At 40.5% G+C, this 16607-nt stretch overlaps 1 long non-coding RNA gene across 1 annotated transcript in view; it reads left to right on the top strand.

Annotated features, from left to right (window-relative positions):
- Positions 1-6165: 6165 nt before the first annotated feature.
- LOC308481403 overlaps positions 6166-16607 on the top strand; it is a 42738-nt gene continuing 32296 nt past the window's right edge. The window contains exons 1-2 of the long non-coding RNA XR_013988640.1: positions 6166-6412; positions 10040-10175. This is a non-coding gene — a long non-coding RNA (uncharacterized lncRNA). The remainder of the gene's footprint in view (positions 6413-10039; positions 10176-16607) is intronic.

Genomic DNA, 16607 nt, shown 5'->3' with positions numbered 1-16607 from the left:
CACTAATGAAGCTTATGATGAGAAGGAGATACAGGCCTTTTTCTTAGTGATATGTTTTTGCCTTTCAATATGATGCCAAAGGAGCCCATTCTTAAGGAAGCAGCACATTTTGCCCAACAAGCCAAGAAAGTAGCTTCTTCCATTTTGTTTTGATTGGCATTCTAAACAAGCAGCATTTACATACTGGCAAATCCACACTGTGATCAACTCCCGCCCAGAAACCAATGTCCCCACTTTGGAAGGACATGTGGATCCAGAATTGGCCTCCACAGTCACTTAACAGACTCATTGTTAAAACCGTGTTTATGGAAGACAATCTTACTCGGCTACGAGTGATCGCCAAAGAAGAAGAAGACATATTCAGAGACTTCTCATTTAGGAGAAAGAGCATTCATAGTAAACCTCTGAAGAAGGGAGTTAAATAAGAGCAGCAGTTAGGAGAGCATGGATCTCCAGCCATCAGCTGTGCTTTCAATGTTTCATGTTTTTATTAGAAGCAAAATAAAGGGGCATCATTGTGGATTCTGACATACATGTATTATGGGGAAATGTTAAAGCGCCCAAAGAAATCTTTATTAGAAGGTCCACATAATGGCAAGCCATCACTGACAGCAAATGAAATCCACATGTGAGGTTACTGTAGTTGGAAAGACATGCAATCCAAAATTTGTTTTAACAGTTAATATATAAAAGGATGTCACATAGAGGAGGGAGAAAGGTTGTTTTCTGCTGCTCCGGAGAAGCAGACACGGAGCAATGGATCCAAACTACAAGAAAGAAGATTCCACCTAAACATTAGGAAGAACTTCCTGACAGTAAGAGCTGTTCGACAGTGGAATTTGCTGCCAAGGAGTGTGGTGGAGTCTCCTTCTTTGGAGGTCTTTAAGCAGAGGCTTGACAACCATATGTCAGGAGTGCTCTGATGGTGTTTCCTGCTTGGCAGGGGGTTGGACTCGATGGCCCTTGTGGTCTCTTCCAACTCTATGATTCTATGATTCTATGATTCTATTCTATGATTAAGAGACACAGGGCAGAAAGTTAAAATATTCCATAGAAGTGTACAGATGAGTCATGTTTTAGGGTCAACCTCCCCCAGCAGCAATATCATTAAGTCTCTTCACGGCTACAGATATTCCGCTTCTAGGACAATGCTTTCTTGGCCGAAGTGAAGGTGGCTGAATATCAGCTGTTTGTCAGGGTTCTCTGCCTACCTTGAAGCAGGTAGAACCTGTTGACAGGGCCATCTACCATAAGAGGGAAGCCAGATATGGACCATTATAAGCTCTAAACCATCATTCTCTTCCTTTGTTTCTGTTTTGCGTCAGATACACAAGAGTTGAGTTTTACTGGAACAGCTGTCTGGAACAGCTAGGAAAGTACACTCTTCATCTAAGGCACTGTTCTTCATTTTAAAAAGAAGCCAGAACCCTATAATTTATTTAGTAACAATATTTATATACCAATGATGGATTAAAATGAATGTAAAGACAAAACAAAACCCATCCTTAAAATCAAACCGGAAAGGAATGAAAAGGCTTAGCCCCAAGGCCTGATGAAATGAAAATGACAAGAAGGAAGGTAGATTTCCTGGGGAAGGACATTCAGACATTGCAGGACCACCACTGAAAAGGCTGTGCTCTTAGCAGATACTGTTTACTCAATGACCAAAAGGATGCTTTCTCATCCTCATACCCATCACTTTCCTCATCATTCTAGCTTTCCAAGATTGGCAATCCCATATTTCTGGGCTGAAGACTAACAACAATTTTCTAGACATGCTGTGGAGAAAATTCTGGAATATTTGTGTGGAATTCTAGAAGTAGCCAATATGGTGTCCTTCAGATGCTGTTGAACATCATCAGCCCCAGCCAGCATAGCCGAAGGTCAGGAGTGATGGGTGTGGAGTCCATATTGGCTGCCCCTGCCATACACTCGTGCCAATCATTATCTTCCCCAGAACAATCACAATTGTCATAGATTATTCCCAAGTAATGCAAATAAACACAAAAACACAAATAAACAGACACACAGATACTATCATTCCAAATGAGAAAAATCTAACTGTGATTATGAAATTTCCAAATTTTTAACAAGCATTTCTTTATCTCTCTGTTTCATATTCATACTAGACTAGGTCTAGCAGAATGTGGTACTTAAGGTGTAACAGTATAGTTAACATGAAATATAGAATAGTGGGGAGCCTCAAGATTAGAGTAGCTCTTCCTTTTGGCTATATTAACTTTTTAATAAAAAGAACTCAAGCCTCTAACTCTGTAGTATTATATTAGAAGATTTTTATTTTGTTTCATTTAAGCTATGGCTTATTTCATGCACACGCACACACACAAAAATCCAATTCCCTTGCTATAAAATAACTCGTATTCTGGTCTTGTAAATGCCTGGAATGGCAAATGCTGAAGAGATGCTTGGCAGTAAGGACCTATCTTCAATATTTTGATTAGTTCTGCTTGGCTTGTAGTTGAATGGATTTAAGATTGTGCACATTAAACAGAGTCATGTCTTTATGGTGACTTGGCAATTATTTAACCACTTCACTGTACCTCAAACCTTAGTAATTCCCAAATAAATGAAATACATTCTTCATCCAAAGTGAGACAGAATTACTATGACAACAATGAACTTCATAGGAAAACGTAAAGGGCATAATAAGCTTTAAGTTGTGCTTGGAAGATACTTAATATACTGCAGAATTCTAAATACACACTATTCAGATCTCTTATTTTAATCTAGAAGGGCTGAATGCCCAGAGGCCCATTTGAAACTATGGATTTGCTGGCAAAATTAACTTAAAATTTCACAATGGAAATACTAGTTCCTAGACCATAAAGAGCTGTCTAAATTTAGTATAAAATGCTTTGGCTCTTCATACTTTCCTATATATTCATTATTGTTATTTTAGCATTTTATATTGCTTCTCAGTATGCAAAGTGCTTTAAAGTTATTATGCATTTATCAGGACTGTTCTTTCAGCAAACCGTCTGTCTTCCCACCATCTGTAACTGTCTTCCCACCGTTCTCCTGGAGCCGTCCACACTGCCTTTGCAATGTGCACACTTGCAAAAACACCCAATGTTTGTGTGGATCCAGTATTTCTGTGTGTGATATTGCAGTTTGTTTGCTGCATCTTGCAGAATAAAATGAATATTTTCAGACTGCTCTTTGTCAGTGCCTGACACCCTCCCTGCCTCCATTCCTCAGCCAACTAGCAAAAGGCAATCAAGGAAGTAAAAAATGCTAATTCCTCATGTTCGGATAAGTGAATTTTCGCATAGCAGTTGTTCCTAAAGCGGAACCTCTGGGTATGTCTCTGACTCACTTTTATCGTGGAATAAGAAAGTAGCTGTTTATTGGTGAAATACGTTGGGTAGAAACTGAGAGAAAAGTCAAAAGATCTTTTTCCAGTTATAAATATTAACCCATAAAGGTCAATATATTTGAGGGTATTATCATCATCATCATCATAGCTCTACAGTTACAGTTCTAAGATGTAGTGTGAAGATGGCATTATATGGGGTGCACATATCCGTTATTAAGTTTTATTTTAAATCTAGGAATGAAATTGCACACAATAGTTAGCTTCAGTCTTAAAATCAAAACAAGTGTCTTGGGGGGGGGGGGGGACTTATCCCAGCAAAAAAAAGAGAGAAAAAATCCTAAGAAAAAGAGAAAAACTCTATCCTGGATCAGTTTTGCCTGAAACTGGACCACCACCACCACCCTCTCAGTCCCCCAAATGGGGCTATTAGCCACTTGATAATAGTTGTTCAACACTTCTGGGTCCAGAGAACCCTTCTTATGGAGGGAATGAACCATCACCTCCTTCAAGGTGGATAATACCTCTCCATCCTCCAATGAAACTTTGATCACTCCCTAGACCCACACAGACACTCCCCTACAGCAAGCTTTAAGAAGCCAAGATGGGCAAGGGTCAAGAGGATAGGTGGTTGACTGCACTTCTAGTCTACATCCTCAGACCACAATAATAAAAACTGATCCAGGGTGCAGGTCCTATTGAACACGGTGTAGGTTACTTAAGAATGAACATGTAAGAGTTTTGTCCTTCCATCATTTTGACAACCTTGATTTCCTATATGTAAAACAAACAATAAATAAATAAATAAAATATACTCTTGTTTTGTTAAGTTTGTCTTGCCCAGAATTGGTGTGACATTATATTTCTCATAGCTGTATAATATACGATGTAGATATCATCCTGACTTTTTATAATAAAATTCCGCAATAGATGATGAATTATCTCCAGTCACAGCCATTCAAAGATAATTACGCTTAAAAAAAAAGGTAAAGGTAGAGGACCCCGACAGTTAAGTCCAGTCGCAGACGACTCTGGGATTGCTGTGCTCATCTCACTTTACAGGCCAATACTGCTGGCATTTGCCTGCAGACAGTTTTTCCAGGTCATGTGGCCAGCATGACTAAGCTGCTTCTGGTGCAACGGAGCACCAAAACCAGAGCAGCACACGGAAACACCATTTACCTTCCCGCCAGAGTGGTACCTATTTATCTACTTGCACTTTGACGTGCTTTTGAACTGCTAGGTTGGCAGGAGCTGGGACCGAACAACGGAGCTCACCCCGTCGTGGGCATTCGAACCGCTGACCTTCTGATTAGCAAGCCCCAGAGGCTCAGTGGTTTAGACCACAGCGCCACCCGCATCCCAATTACTCTAAAAGAAGGCTCTTAATGGGCTGGGTTCATACTTGTATTAAGCACAAATTGCTTAATGGCTAATCCAGCCTGGAGACCCTGATACCACAAATAACTCTGTGTGAGAAGACCCCTCCACCCATGTAGTCAGTAAGGCACCAATATATCTCTGGAGTCCACTCATCAGCAGTAAAATTCATAACTAGGACATAAGACTTTGAAATAAGATGCTTATTATAGAGAGCACATGCAATTCAGTAAAACCCTTCCTTCACATTTTCAGAACCAGGTCCCACTACGGAGATACATTTATTGACATGCTTGAGTTTTCCTTATAATTCTTTCCTGGAGATGTGGCGGACAGCAGAGTGCAGATGGAAATATTTAGTCTCTTGAAAGCAGAAGGTTTTTGGCTTATAAAAACTCCTATGAAGCTACCATAAAAAAACTTACTGAAATCCTATTTATTTCAATGCGGAAACTCTAATCGACTTTACTGGAAGCAGGATGAGCCCAGTTTTCAAGGTTGGAACATTACTGGGTTTGTGACTTTCAGACCACAAATCTAAGGCAGTAGATTTTGGGTGGCCATAATGACTGAACATCTTATTTTTAAACACGCTTGACATAAATGCTCTTCTTATCTCTTAAATTTTCAAATTGCTAGGTTGAGCAGAAGAGAGCTGCTTTATATTAAAGAGTACCATGAACATTTTTTGGAATAGAACTTTTTCCTGCCCAGACCAGAAATGGATATTGCTTTATATTCCATTGTTTTATATTTTGAAAGTCTTCAAGCAAGTACTGTATCTTAGATCAACCTGATGCTCCAGAGTTTCTGTCAGCCCTGTGCTGAGGAAAAGCTCAAAAAGTCCTAGTCAAATAAGGAAACTTGTGGATTAAGTTACTCCCCAGAAATTGGCTGGGAGATGTCCATTACAGAAAGCAGAATGCTAGAACTATAATTGAAAGCTGCCATGTGTAACAAATTTTTCAGGGACTTCGAGAGTGGGAGAAGGGGGAGGGGAAGGAAGGTATTTCTCTGTTATTGCACAAAAACAGAAAAACATCAGATCAAACATTTCATGGCAAGTCTTTTGAAGATCAGCATGAAAAACTGCTCCTGGTGTATGGACCAACTTGCGTGCTGCTAGGGTATATTAGGATGGTCCCTTGACTAAAGAAATCTTGGTTGATCAGCTGCATGAATTATTATTATTATTGGGTTCACTGATCAAATGCTTTTGACTGCACATGTGAATAGACAAAGGGCTTGAGTTGGTCATTTGTTTTTAGATGGATACTTTGTGGGATAAGCAGTCTCATATAACCAACATGCTTAACTTGGATTGATGCATGAAGGGGTTAAGACCATAGAGTAAGCTGGCCTGCCAGGCTTAGGTAGGCCACTCCTTCTCACCTTGGAAGGAAGAGTTATCAAGCCTTTGTTCTTCCCATTCCACCATGTGAACCCTACCAGTAAGGAGGTCTAAGCTGAATGCTCCAAGCTTAGACTCTGTGATTTAAGCAAGCCATCTTTGTGTTTCTATAGAAGTAATTTAGAAACATTTACCATTTTGGAACCTAAGTTTTATTGCTTGTGTTTTGTTACTGTTGCATGGAAAAGCATATGCCTCTGACCTTTGAAGAATTTCCTGGAGAGAAGCAGCAGGACAAGAGGAAGTGTGGACAAGCACTTACTCAGTTCTGTGGGACTTCCTCCCAGGTAAGTTTATATAAGATTGTAATGTAAGAGGCCTCTGAAAAGGCTGTTGCTTTTTTATTTGGTTTGTTTGTTTGTTTGCTTGCTTCCTTCTACATAGCTTATCTTTTTATCTAGCAACTCAGAATAGTTAACTAAAATGTTGTTAAAACAAAGATTCAATATAAGCACCACAAGTGGGCTTAATGATGATGATGAAGATAAATGATAAAATACATTGCTTACATTGATCAAGTTGATTAGTTAGGAATTGAAAGTGAATAAGTAAAATCTGTGGAAGTTCATTTTAGTATAAAGGCCATTCATTTGCTGCAAGAAAGCAGCTCACCTTGCCAAAGCCTACTTTGTTTCACCTGAAACCTCTAGCTTTCCAACCCACTGAATTGTTCGGTGTTTACCTATTCATGCAGGGATATTCAAAGTTAAACAGCCTAATATAATGGCAGCACTTTCACTTCGGGCTAATTGCATTGGGCAGTTCCAATTATTATGATTAAGCAGACTTATGAATGGGGCAAACCATGTAGATGTTACAGAATAAAATATGATGTTCCTGATGATATCATAAGTATGTCTTTAATTTAGCAATTTGTCAGAAACACTTTTTGGAAGTTGTTTGATTATTTCAATAACATGGTTCAGTTCTGGCCTCCATGACCTTTGCAGTTTTAATCACAATAGACAAAATCCCTGTGTTATTGTTAGAGTAATAACTTGCAGAGTACAGGGTGTCCATAAATGTAAGACTGTTTAAATGTAAGACTTATTAACTGTTTACAAGATGAGGAGTCTCTGTTATAGAAAGCCAGAGCTTCTCTGTTGCTGAATCATTCTGCTACCCAGAGCCCCCTTCTCATCTCATGTGATGCACTTAGGCAAAACACACTTAAAGTGAGGAACCCACTATCATGAAGTAGTGATCCTGTGAGCAAGTATCACTGGGTGGGGCCCCTCAGGCAGGTGGTAACAATTAGTCCCCAAAGTGGGAGCATGCGTTGGGGCTGACTGGCTGCCAGCATTCCCCAGCCCCTATAAATCTTTGAGTTAACCTGTAGGGGGAGGGAGAGAACACACAATGTATTAGACTTGCTGTTTGATGTTCTATAGCTGGTGCCAGAGAAGAAGCCAGTAAAGCCTGATAACCTGTTCGGTGTCTGCATGTGTTTGATTAGTAGTCTGGAGGGAGGACTTGGGAAAGTGATCCCCTCCTTGACACCCACTTCCTCCAAAAAGGAATGTGTCAGTCAGCAGTTCTCTATTAGCCTCTAGGTTGTCTTCCTCAGCCTTGTAGATCTATGAGGTATGCAGTGGTACCTCGGGTTACATACGCTTCAGGTTACAGACTCCGCTAACCCAGAAATAGTGCTTCAGGTTAAGAACTTTGCTTCAGGACGAGAACAGAAATCGTGCTCCAGCGGCGTGGCGGCAGCAGGAGGCCCCATTAACTAAAGTGGTGCTTCAGGTTAAGTACGGACCTCCGGAATGAATTAAGTACTTAACCTGAGGTACCACTGTAGTTGGTATTTCAGCTTCTTGCTTGCAGTTGGTCACTTCTGCTGCCTGATGCCTTTGATCACTACCAAGCTCTTCTGATTTTGCTGTATCCGCCTCATAAGACCAAGAAGCTATTTCTCAAGTGACCACAGCCTTCTATGCCCACATTTTTCCACTGCATATACATATACTGTCACTCTGTTGCAAAGATTTGAGGTCACTGGAGCCTCTATCATAATAGAATTTCTGTCTGGAATTATCTTTCCCCCCTCCATGAATTTACATAATCTTTGTGCCTCAAGTCTGTGTCCAACTAACCAGGTAATCTGGTTCTTAGCTTTCTCCCAAACAACAGTTCACACTGGAATAGTCCGTCTTTGCCCCTTTGGTTCGAATATTGTCTGATTCAGTACACAGTTGCATTTTCTTGCTTTCCTTCAAGGACCTGGCCCTGTGTGTGGCAAATTCTGATTTCTTTTTCCAAAGTTAAGTCAGATTCTTCAACAAATCTTTTTCTTAGGTCTGAAGCCTGAATTCCAATGGCAACTTGCTCCCTAATGAATGAATCTGCAAGTCCTCCAAAATTACATGTCTTGCTTAACCGTCTAAGATGTGTAATAAAGGATTCAAATGTTTCCCTATCCTTCTGTGCTCTCATATGAAACTGGTATCTCTCAAAGGTTTCATTTAATGTAGGAGTGCAATATTCTTGAAATCTCTGTAAGTAACACAGTCTCACAATTCGTTTGTTGTTCTTCACTCAGTTGCAAACTGTAAAATACATCTAATGCTTCCGACCCAGCAATATTTAGAAAAATAGCTACTTTCTGCTCACCATCTTTCTTTGTAGCACCATTTGCTTTCATAAAGAGGTCAAATTCTTGTCTGAACCTTTTCCAGCTTTCTGCTGCATTTCTGGAGAGAGAAAGAGGTGTTGGAGTTCTGGGTTGTTCCATCTATTTTTCTTTAGCATCCTCTATTCCTGATTTTTTTATATCTTTTCCACCTTCCTTGTTGCTCAGTGCAGTCTGTCCAACTCGCACCTGACCACTTCTGGTATCATGTATTATTCTTAGATTAATAACATGCAGAATACAGGATAACATAAGATAAACATAAGATATACTTTATTAACTGTTTACAAGATGAGGAGTCTCTGTTGTAGAAAGCCTCACAATCCCTGCATAACTTTCTCTGTGTTTGCATCACAACATACAGAAAGGACCATGAATCATGCCTGTATTAGCTGAAAAATATATTGTTGATTTCTTTCCAAAACATTGCCGGGCAGCAATCACAACCCAGTTCTTTTCTTTTACACACATTCACTCCAACATGTGAATTGCCACATTGATTTCCCTTTTTATGATCTGTCCTTCACCCTCAGTATACCTCAATACACAGACTCACTTCATGTCTCTCAGCCACGTTACTACAACACTGAGTGGAACAGTTTCTCATATTTATGTAAGTCTCCAACAACAAAACTAAAGCAGTGGCTGCCTAGAACTACTCTAAGGACAGGGAAGCAGGGAAGTCAGAGAACTGCACAGAATATATGATAAGCATAGTGCAAGCATGGGGACCCTGCAGCCCTCCAGATGCTGTTGGGCTCCAATTCCCATCAGCCCCATCCAGCATGGTCAATAGTGGGGATGATGGTAGTTGTAGCCTAGCAACATCTAGAGGGCAACTGTTTCTCCAGCTCTGCCATGGTGGCTATAATGAAGCAGATTTGAGACTGACATTCTTTCTTTTTTTTCCGGCAATCACTCATAGCCGAGTAAGATTGTCTTCCAGACTGATCATAATGTCATTGACACCATATCTTCACCTTTCCAAATTAAATATGAGGAGTGTTTGAAGCTCAGCTGGGCAAAAAAAAAAAAAGTGTCTTGTGTTTCTCCCAACCCTTCTCCAACAACTAATAAGAAAATAATCTGCATTCAAAATTTATTCAAAGAGCAGAAGGAAAAATTGTGGTTTTTAATGGGTTGGATACAGTGTTTTCACTGCACATAGCTTACTTTTGAGGTGGCCGAGTGGTGTTTTTGTGTCTTTTATTCATTCTGCAATAGGGTTTGGAATGGAAACCAAATACTCAAACAACAAGTTGTTTTTGGTGATCTGCTTTAGGGGCACTGGTGAAACAACCGATGATGCAAGAACATGACCTATCTTCAGTGGTAATGCAAGAGATGACACCTCTTAGATCATGCAGCGCAACAGTAATATGTCTTCGTTCAGTCATACTGAACAAAACACACAAGAGGTACATATGGTAAAATAAGAGAAGAAATTATATGTTTCCATAATAACCTCTACATAGCAACCTCTACATAAAACATGCAGTTCTCTTAAGAAAAATTGTCCATCTTAAGAGGTAATATGTAGCTTTTCAAAGGAAGTCTACCTTGCTGACACAGGAGCAGCCCATTCAATATTTTTTGATGTTTCTCTTTGTAGAGATAGCGATATCCAATATGGTTCCCTTCAGAAGTTGTTGCATTACAACTCCAGTTAGTCATGCTGCCTGATGGAACTTGTACTGTAGTCCAGAAATCTGGAGGACATTAGCTATCCCCATAGTGTGAGATACATGTTTTAACTATTACCATGAAATCTACAATAAACACACTTGCTCTTTTCAAAAAGCCATTTTGCAAAGATTGGCGAATCATTTTTTTACAATCTAGTATTATACAGTTCTTTCAACACTGTTTGCATGCACACACATTGGAGGGACCAGAGGGGAAAGAGTGTACACTGTTTTAAAAAGAGACTCTCTCCTTGAGTTCTTACACTCTCTAGGTGTCATCCTGCTTCTGCAGCCCTTTGCTGTACAACTAACATATACTGTGAAGGGTGGAAGGTGGAGTGTAGGGATTGGGGAGGAATTTGGTCCAGTTTGCATTTAAAGGCAAAGCTACCTAAGAACAAAGCACAGCCATCCTTTGAAATTTTCACTTCTCCAAATTCTGCAACACAGTTCTCTGGTCAAATAGTGTCCAAAAATGCATGTACTAGGTTGAGGTGTGTATAAAACATGTATTTATTATTTTGATAATGTACAGTCATACCTCAGGTTACAGACGCTTCGGGTTGCACAGTTTCGGGTTGCGCACCTTGCTGAACCCGGAAGTACTGGAATGGGTTACTTCTGGGTTTTGGTGCTTGCACATGTGCAGAAGCGCCGAATCGCAACCTGCGCGTGCGGGTTGCAAACGTGCTTCCCGCATGGATCACGTTCGCAACCCGAGTGTCCACTGTAATATGTTAGGGCAAGTTTCCTGGCAAACTTGGGTATGAATGGGGAAATTGCATAAAAATATGTGTAGAAGACCCTGGAAAAGACCCTGATGTTGGGAAAGATTGAGGGCACAAGGAGAAGGGGACGGATGGACAGTGTTATCGAAGCTACCAACATGAGTCTGACCAAACTGTGGAAGGCAGTGGAAGACAGAAGTGCCTGGCATGCTCTGGTCCATGGGGTCACGAAGAGTTGGACACAGCTAAATGACTAAACAACAACAAACGTGTGAAAAAGGTTAACAGCTTCAGTTCCCAGAGTTCTTTGGGAAGAGGAATTGGTTGTTAAACCAATTTGAGAATTGTATCTCTGGGAGTGGAATTGGAGTACCCTAACAACTCTCAGAGCCCTTAAGGAAGTAAAGTTCTCAGGGTTCTTGTGGGGAGGGGAGCCATGGCTGCTTAAAATGACATGGCCCTGGTTGAAGTACTGGTTGAAGTGAAGAAGGGACCTGAAATGCTAACACATTTTGTGAGAAGGTTTTCTTAAAAACAATTATAAAAGGATGTGGACATTTAGAGAACTAAAGAATGGAAAAATGAGGACCTGAGAGAAGCCAGAATTGACAGATTCATCCACCCCTAGCTGAGGAACCCTTTAGCGCATGTTTTAGGGGCACACAGGCAGCTGCAGGGGCAAGAAGGGGAAAATCCTGCCCCATTTGCTGGCACAATGTTGGGTATCACCCTAAGTTTCCACACTGGTGTTTCCACAACAAAGGGGCCAATGGAAGGAAGAGAGAAGAGTAACAAACAACAAAAGGAGAAGGAAAGGAATGGCAGAGGAAAATAAATACGTTATCCTGTACATATCTCTTTATTCACGTGTCTTCTTAATTTGCTACAGCTTTTTCATCTGTCTTCTGTATTAGAACAATATGACTGCTCTGTTATCAGGAATATAGTTAAAGGTGGACTGCTTCTGATCTCCATTAGCAGTGTATCTCATCAAAACAGCTTAACTAATACTTATTTACTCTTTGGCTAACAGAAACTGTGGGATAAATGCATTAGTAAATTAACTTAGTAAATATCTGTCCCCAGCATGTTCATATGGACTATTTTAGACATTTTTCATCCCTTTAGAAATATAGTACCTCTGGGAGATCAGGCTTAATTTTTGTTTAGATGTTGGTCCAGCAATGTGTGTGCTTTGTACATCCTCTGGTGGCAACATATGGAAATGCCTGTCTTTCTGTTTGCTGACCTAATGCTCTAAATGCATTTGTGTTACCTTTTCTTTAACATTGGCGTTGCTGTGTGCATGGGAAACAGAGATTTCACAAGCAACCCAAAGCGCCAGAAGGACAGCTGCCCTACAACACATAGGAATGCTTTTAGCAGATATGCAAGTGTTTGTTTGCTATGTAGTTTCAGGACAGCTGATGGCACTATCACTCCACAGGTCTGATATTGCATGCTGCTGTTTCATAGAGAGAAACAACATTGGCAAGTTCTTGGGTCAACCTCTATTAGCAACTGAGTAACCAAGAAATCTGCATTCTAAATTGGAAGAGAGTCTCAGATATTTTCTTATATGTAATATTGTCATTGCCAGGTGCAGGTCAGCAGTGAGACTGCTCATGTCAGTAAAAGTATATATATTTGTATATATATTTATATGTTTTAAAGATAACGGGGGAGGCAAAAGTGGCAAGTATATCCTCTTTAAAACATATAAGACTTTTATGGGCTTGAATTGTATATATACTTTTACTGACATGAGCAGTCTTATGTCATATGTGAACATAATTTTGAAACGAGTTACATCATCTAAGTAGGTAATTTCTTCAGAGGATGAAGGTGGCACCGTCTTAGGGCCAAATCACATGTTTAGTTAGCTATGTCTCTGTGTCTTTAAATGCACAGGTTGTTTTTCTTTCACACACAAATGGCGAACGCAAAGGGCCTGATCCAGAGTGAGAAATCAGTGTAGGGAGCTTGTTTCGTAATTTAATTTTTATCGAAGCCAGCTTGGCAAAGTAGTTACAAAATATTTTTAAAGCATTTACCACATCCCTGCAGTGGTTATGATCCAGCTCAACACCCCAATCCAGTCAGTGCATGAGAAAACATCATCATCATCTTGTTTACTTCAGTGGGAGGTATTTTCTCCATGCAAATTACAGGTGCAGGGTCCCCAATCTGGGTAGGAACCATGGGGAGCAAGATTTTGTGTCCCAATCTGGATCAAGGGGCCTTGCACAAGCAATTTGCATTTTTGAAAAATGCACGCAATTGCATTGAATAAATAAATGAAATAATTCATTAATTAATTGGCAGCATCCTTGGTAGCTATAGTCCCCAAACCAGGTGGAAGTAGACCAGAGAAAGTAAGAAATCTGGCCTTCAAGGAAGTAGCCGGTGGTTTCCAGGAATGTTGAGCACCTCCAGGATTGACCACACCATTAGGCAGAGAGAGGCAATCTCCTCAGGTAGCAGGTGCAGGGGGGAAGCAGCAACCACCACTCCAGCCATTTCCTTGAGCTCCCTGGTCATTCCCTCTACTGAAGTATGTCATCTGTCAAGTCTGGCTGACTGCTGTACATGAAATTGAAGGGTGGGAAGTAGGAAACTTGTATTTTGCATCAGGCAGAGAAAGAGTTTGGGGCAGCCTTGCCAGCCTCTATAGCTGGAGTCAGTTGGCAATGGGCCAGACAAAGAGCAGGGTACGAGGGGTGACTGGAAATTCAGAGCTAGAAGAAATAATCCAAAAAGATACCAGCAGTACACACTGCAATGAAATAGAACAGATCTCTCTTTTGTATCTAACAGATGGCATTTGGGAGAGTCACGGACATTCTTTTCTAAAATATACGCCTCACACCTGGAGCAGTCAAATGCCAAGATAGCAGGCTTGATTCTCCATGCGCCTCTGAGTATCTGTGTACACATTACACGCATTGCCCACCAGCCCCCTGACCCATGGGACACGTCAACAGTCAGTAGTATTATTGTGTTAAGATGAGTTATGGATATGATCTACTAATCACTTTTGGCACCAACCTTTCAGTTATGCCTGCTCTCTTCTACTGAAGACAACAGACACTATCCAGAGCAAGATAGGCATACTTATATCTCACTGAAACCAACACACAATATAAATGCACAGTTAAGCTTAATGGAGTTGTCCTTGGCAAGAAGAGTCTTTGTGTGTCCTCTCCAACACATTTCATTTTACAGTGCTGTTACAGTAAATGTGGTGTATTCTCTGTGTTTGTAATAGACCCATACTTGTCAAAAATGAGAATAGGTCTTTGGAGTTTGTTTGGTTGACTGTTCATTTGCTACATTTCTATACATCCAGCCAGACAACTTTTTTTTTAGTAATTTGCATAAGAAAAGACAATTTGCAACAAACACCAATTTATTCCACCCAAAAGTAAGTTGCAAAGCAGAAAGCCGAGTAAAAATGCAACTAATGATTTGCTAAGGAAAGTGTGGGCTCCCTTCCCTCAGGCCAGTTTTATGTATTTTAAGCCGACCAGAAGGTGGACGTTAGTGAAGAGCTCCTTAAGAACAATTTATACATGACCCATTGAATGAGCAAATGGTTCTATTCTGCTACATGTCTTGAGCATAAAAGAAAGCAGCAGGTGGATATTGTTCAGAGGCTGGTTGAGGCTGCCATGGAGGGTCCTTCCCTGCACTCACCTACTCCCATGCCAAGGGCTAAAGCAAGTTCTGGGACAAAGAAGGAGGCTGATGGCTTACTTCTAATGACCAGGACAAGGTGGTGTAAGGTGTACCCATGGCACTTTTACTTCATACCATGGGGGAAGGTAAATGTTGGGATGGATCTCCAGCAGGTGCCATGGTCAAGCACTGACTAAATAAGCAAGGACTAGCTAGTTTGCAAGGCTGCTGCAAGCACATGATGTGGTTGGTCTGCACAGACCACCGGAAGCCTCTTTGCAGGTGCAATATCACATCACCTGCAATGTATGAATTAAACTCTCCCCCTCCCATTTTACATGCATAGCCATGAGATCTAAAATCCCATTTAAGGCTTCAGTTAATCACATTGTGCCTCTAACAATCTTCCACTTTCTCCACACCAATCTCAAGAACAACTTTAATACTTCCCTGGACATCAGACCAATAAATGGGTAAAGGCTCTATTGCCTGAAGGTTTAGAAGGATAATTTAACTCTCACAACTACAGAAATCTAACTTTGCGTCCTGGTTGTTTTTATTCATCCAAGTGCAGGATCACTCTAATACAAGCTGAGAAAGGTATAACCTTGCTCCTGTCCCTATTTTCAGAGTTCAGAACTCACATTATGCTCACTCACTCTCTTTTCTTGTAGATTAGAGTATTTCATTTAAATAAATGGTGAGTGTGTTAGGCACTCATGATTTCCATGTATTTCTATATGCTGTTCCACATTGGTTGCCACTCCTTTAATAAATGCTTTCTTTCTTGTAATGAAAAATCTCACTTTTTAAATAAGGCTTGTATGATTATATGTTTGGGGGACTAAATAAGGGTTAGGCAGGCCCACTTTAGAACAGCACTTGACTGCTTCTCCTGCAAAAGTTCCCGCCTCTCATGAGTGTGTGTCTAAGGTCATGTTTGAAGCCCATGTTGATGACAGAAAGTAGAAGCTTGGTTCCAATTCCTCAAATAATCTCAGGAACATATCGCAAGCACTACTGAGCTGAACAGAAGCAGCACATGTTTTTCTGCACATCTATACCCTTTGGTTGCTGTAACCAGGTTTGTGTAGAAACCTTCCCATTGGATCCTGCTCCCACTGACTTCCATTAGTGTCAACAGGAATCAAATGCATTAGCTGTCTGGGTTGTTTGTTCTCAAATACTTGAGTATCACCTTTAAACAGAAGAGGAATCAGTATGTCTTTTCAGCTTCCATTTCTGTGAATCTTAAATCCACTGCTGTGAGTCAAAGATTAGGAAACTTTCTATGTTCTTTTAAAGCCACTCATCCACTCACAGTAATTACAGGGTGTGTGGGTGGGTGTGGGTGTGTGGGTGTAAAGATATCACAGCAAAGGAATGCACTGAAGAAGGCAGGGTTTATGAAACTCTCATAAAATATATTCTCTGCTGGTGATTGGCTTCTATATATACCCCGTTTCCTGGATATTTAGCGAAGAAGTGGATTAATCCAACACAAGCATCCTTTCGGATGCCTTCTTCCATGTGTATGAAAGGCTTAAAAGAACCACAGGATCCAGGAGACATGAAACAGGAATCTGATTTCTTTAACTGTGGAAATAAGTAACATGTTTTTTATTTTCCAGCAGTCATGTTGTGCTCCAAAATTTAAATCTTCTATCATTATAAAAACTGAATCTGCTTGAGAGTGTGCCCTAAATTTGGTTGTAAGAAAGTAAACATGCACCTTGATACATTTGAAGCTATAGAGGGG

This window comes from Podarcis pityusensis (assembly GCF_964106645.2).
Source record: "Podarcis pityusensis genome assembly, chromosome: 7".
NCBI lineage: Eukaryota > Metazoa > Chordata > Lepidosauria > Squamata > Lacertidae > Podarcis > Podarcis pityusensis.
The sequence above is the reverse complement of the archived record's forward strand: the minus strand, read 5'-3'. Positions and strand labels throughout refer to the sequence as shown.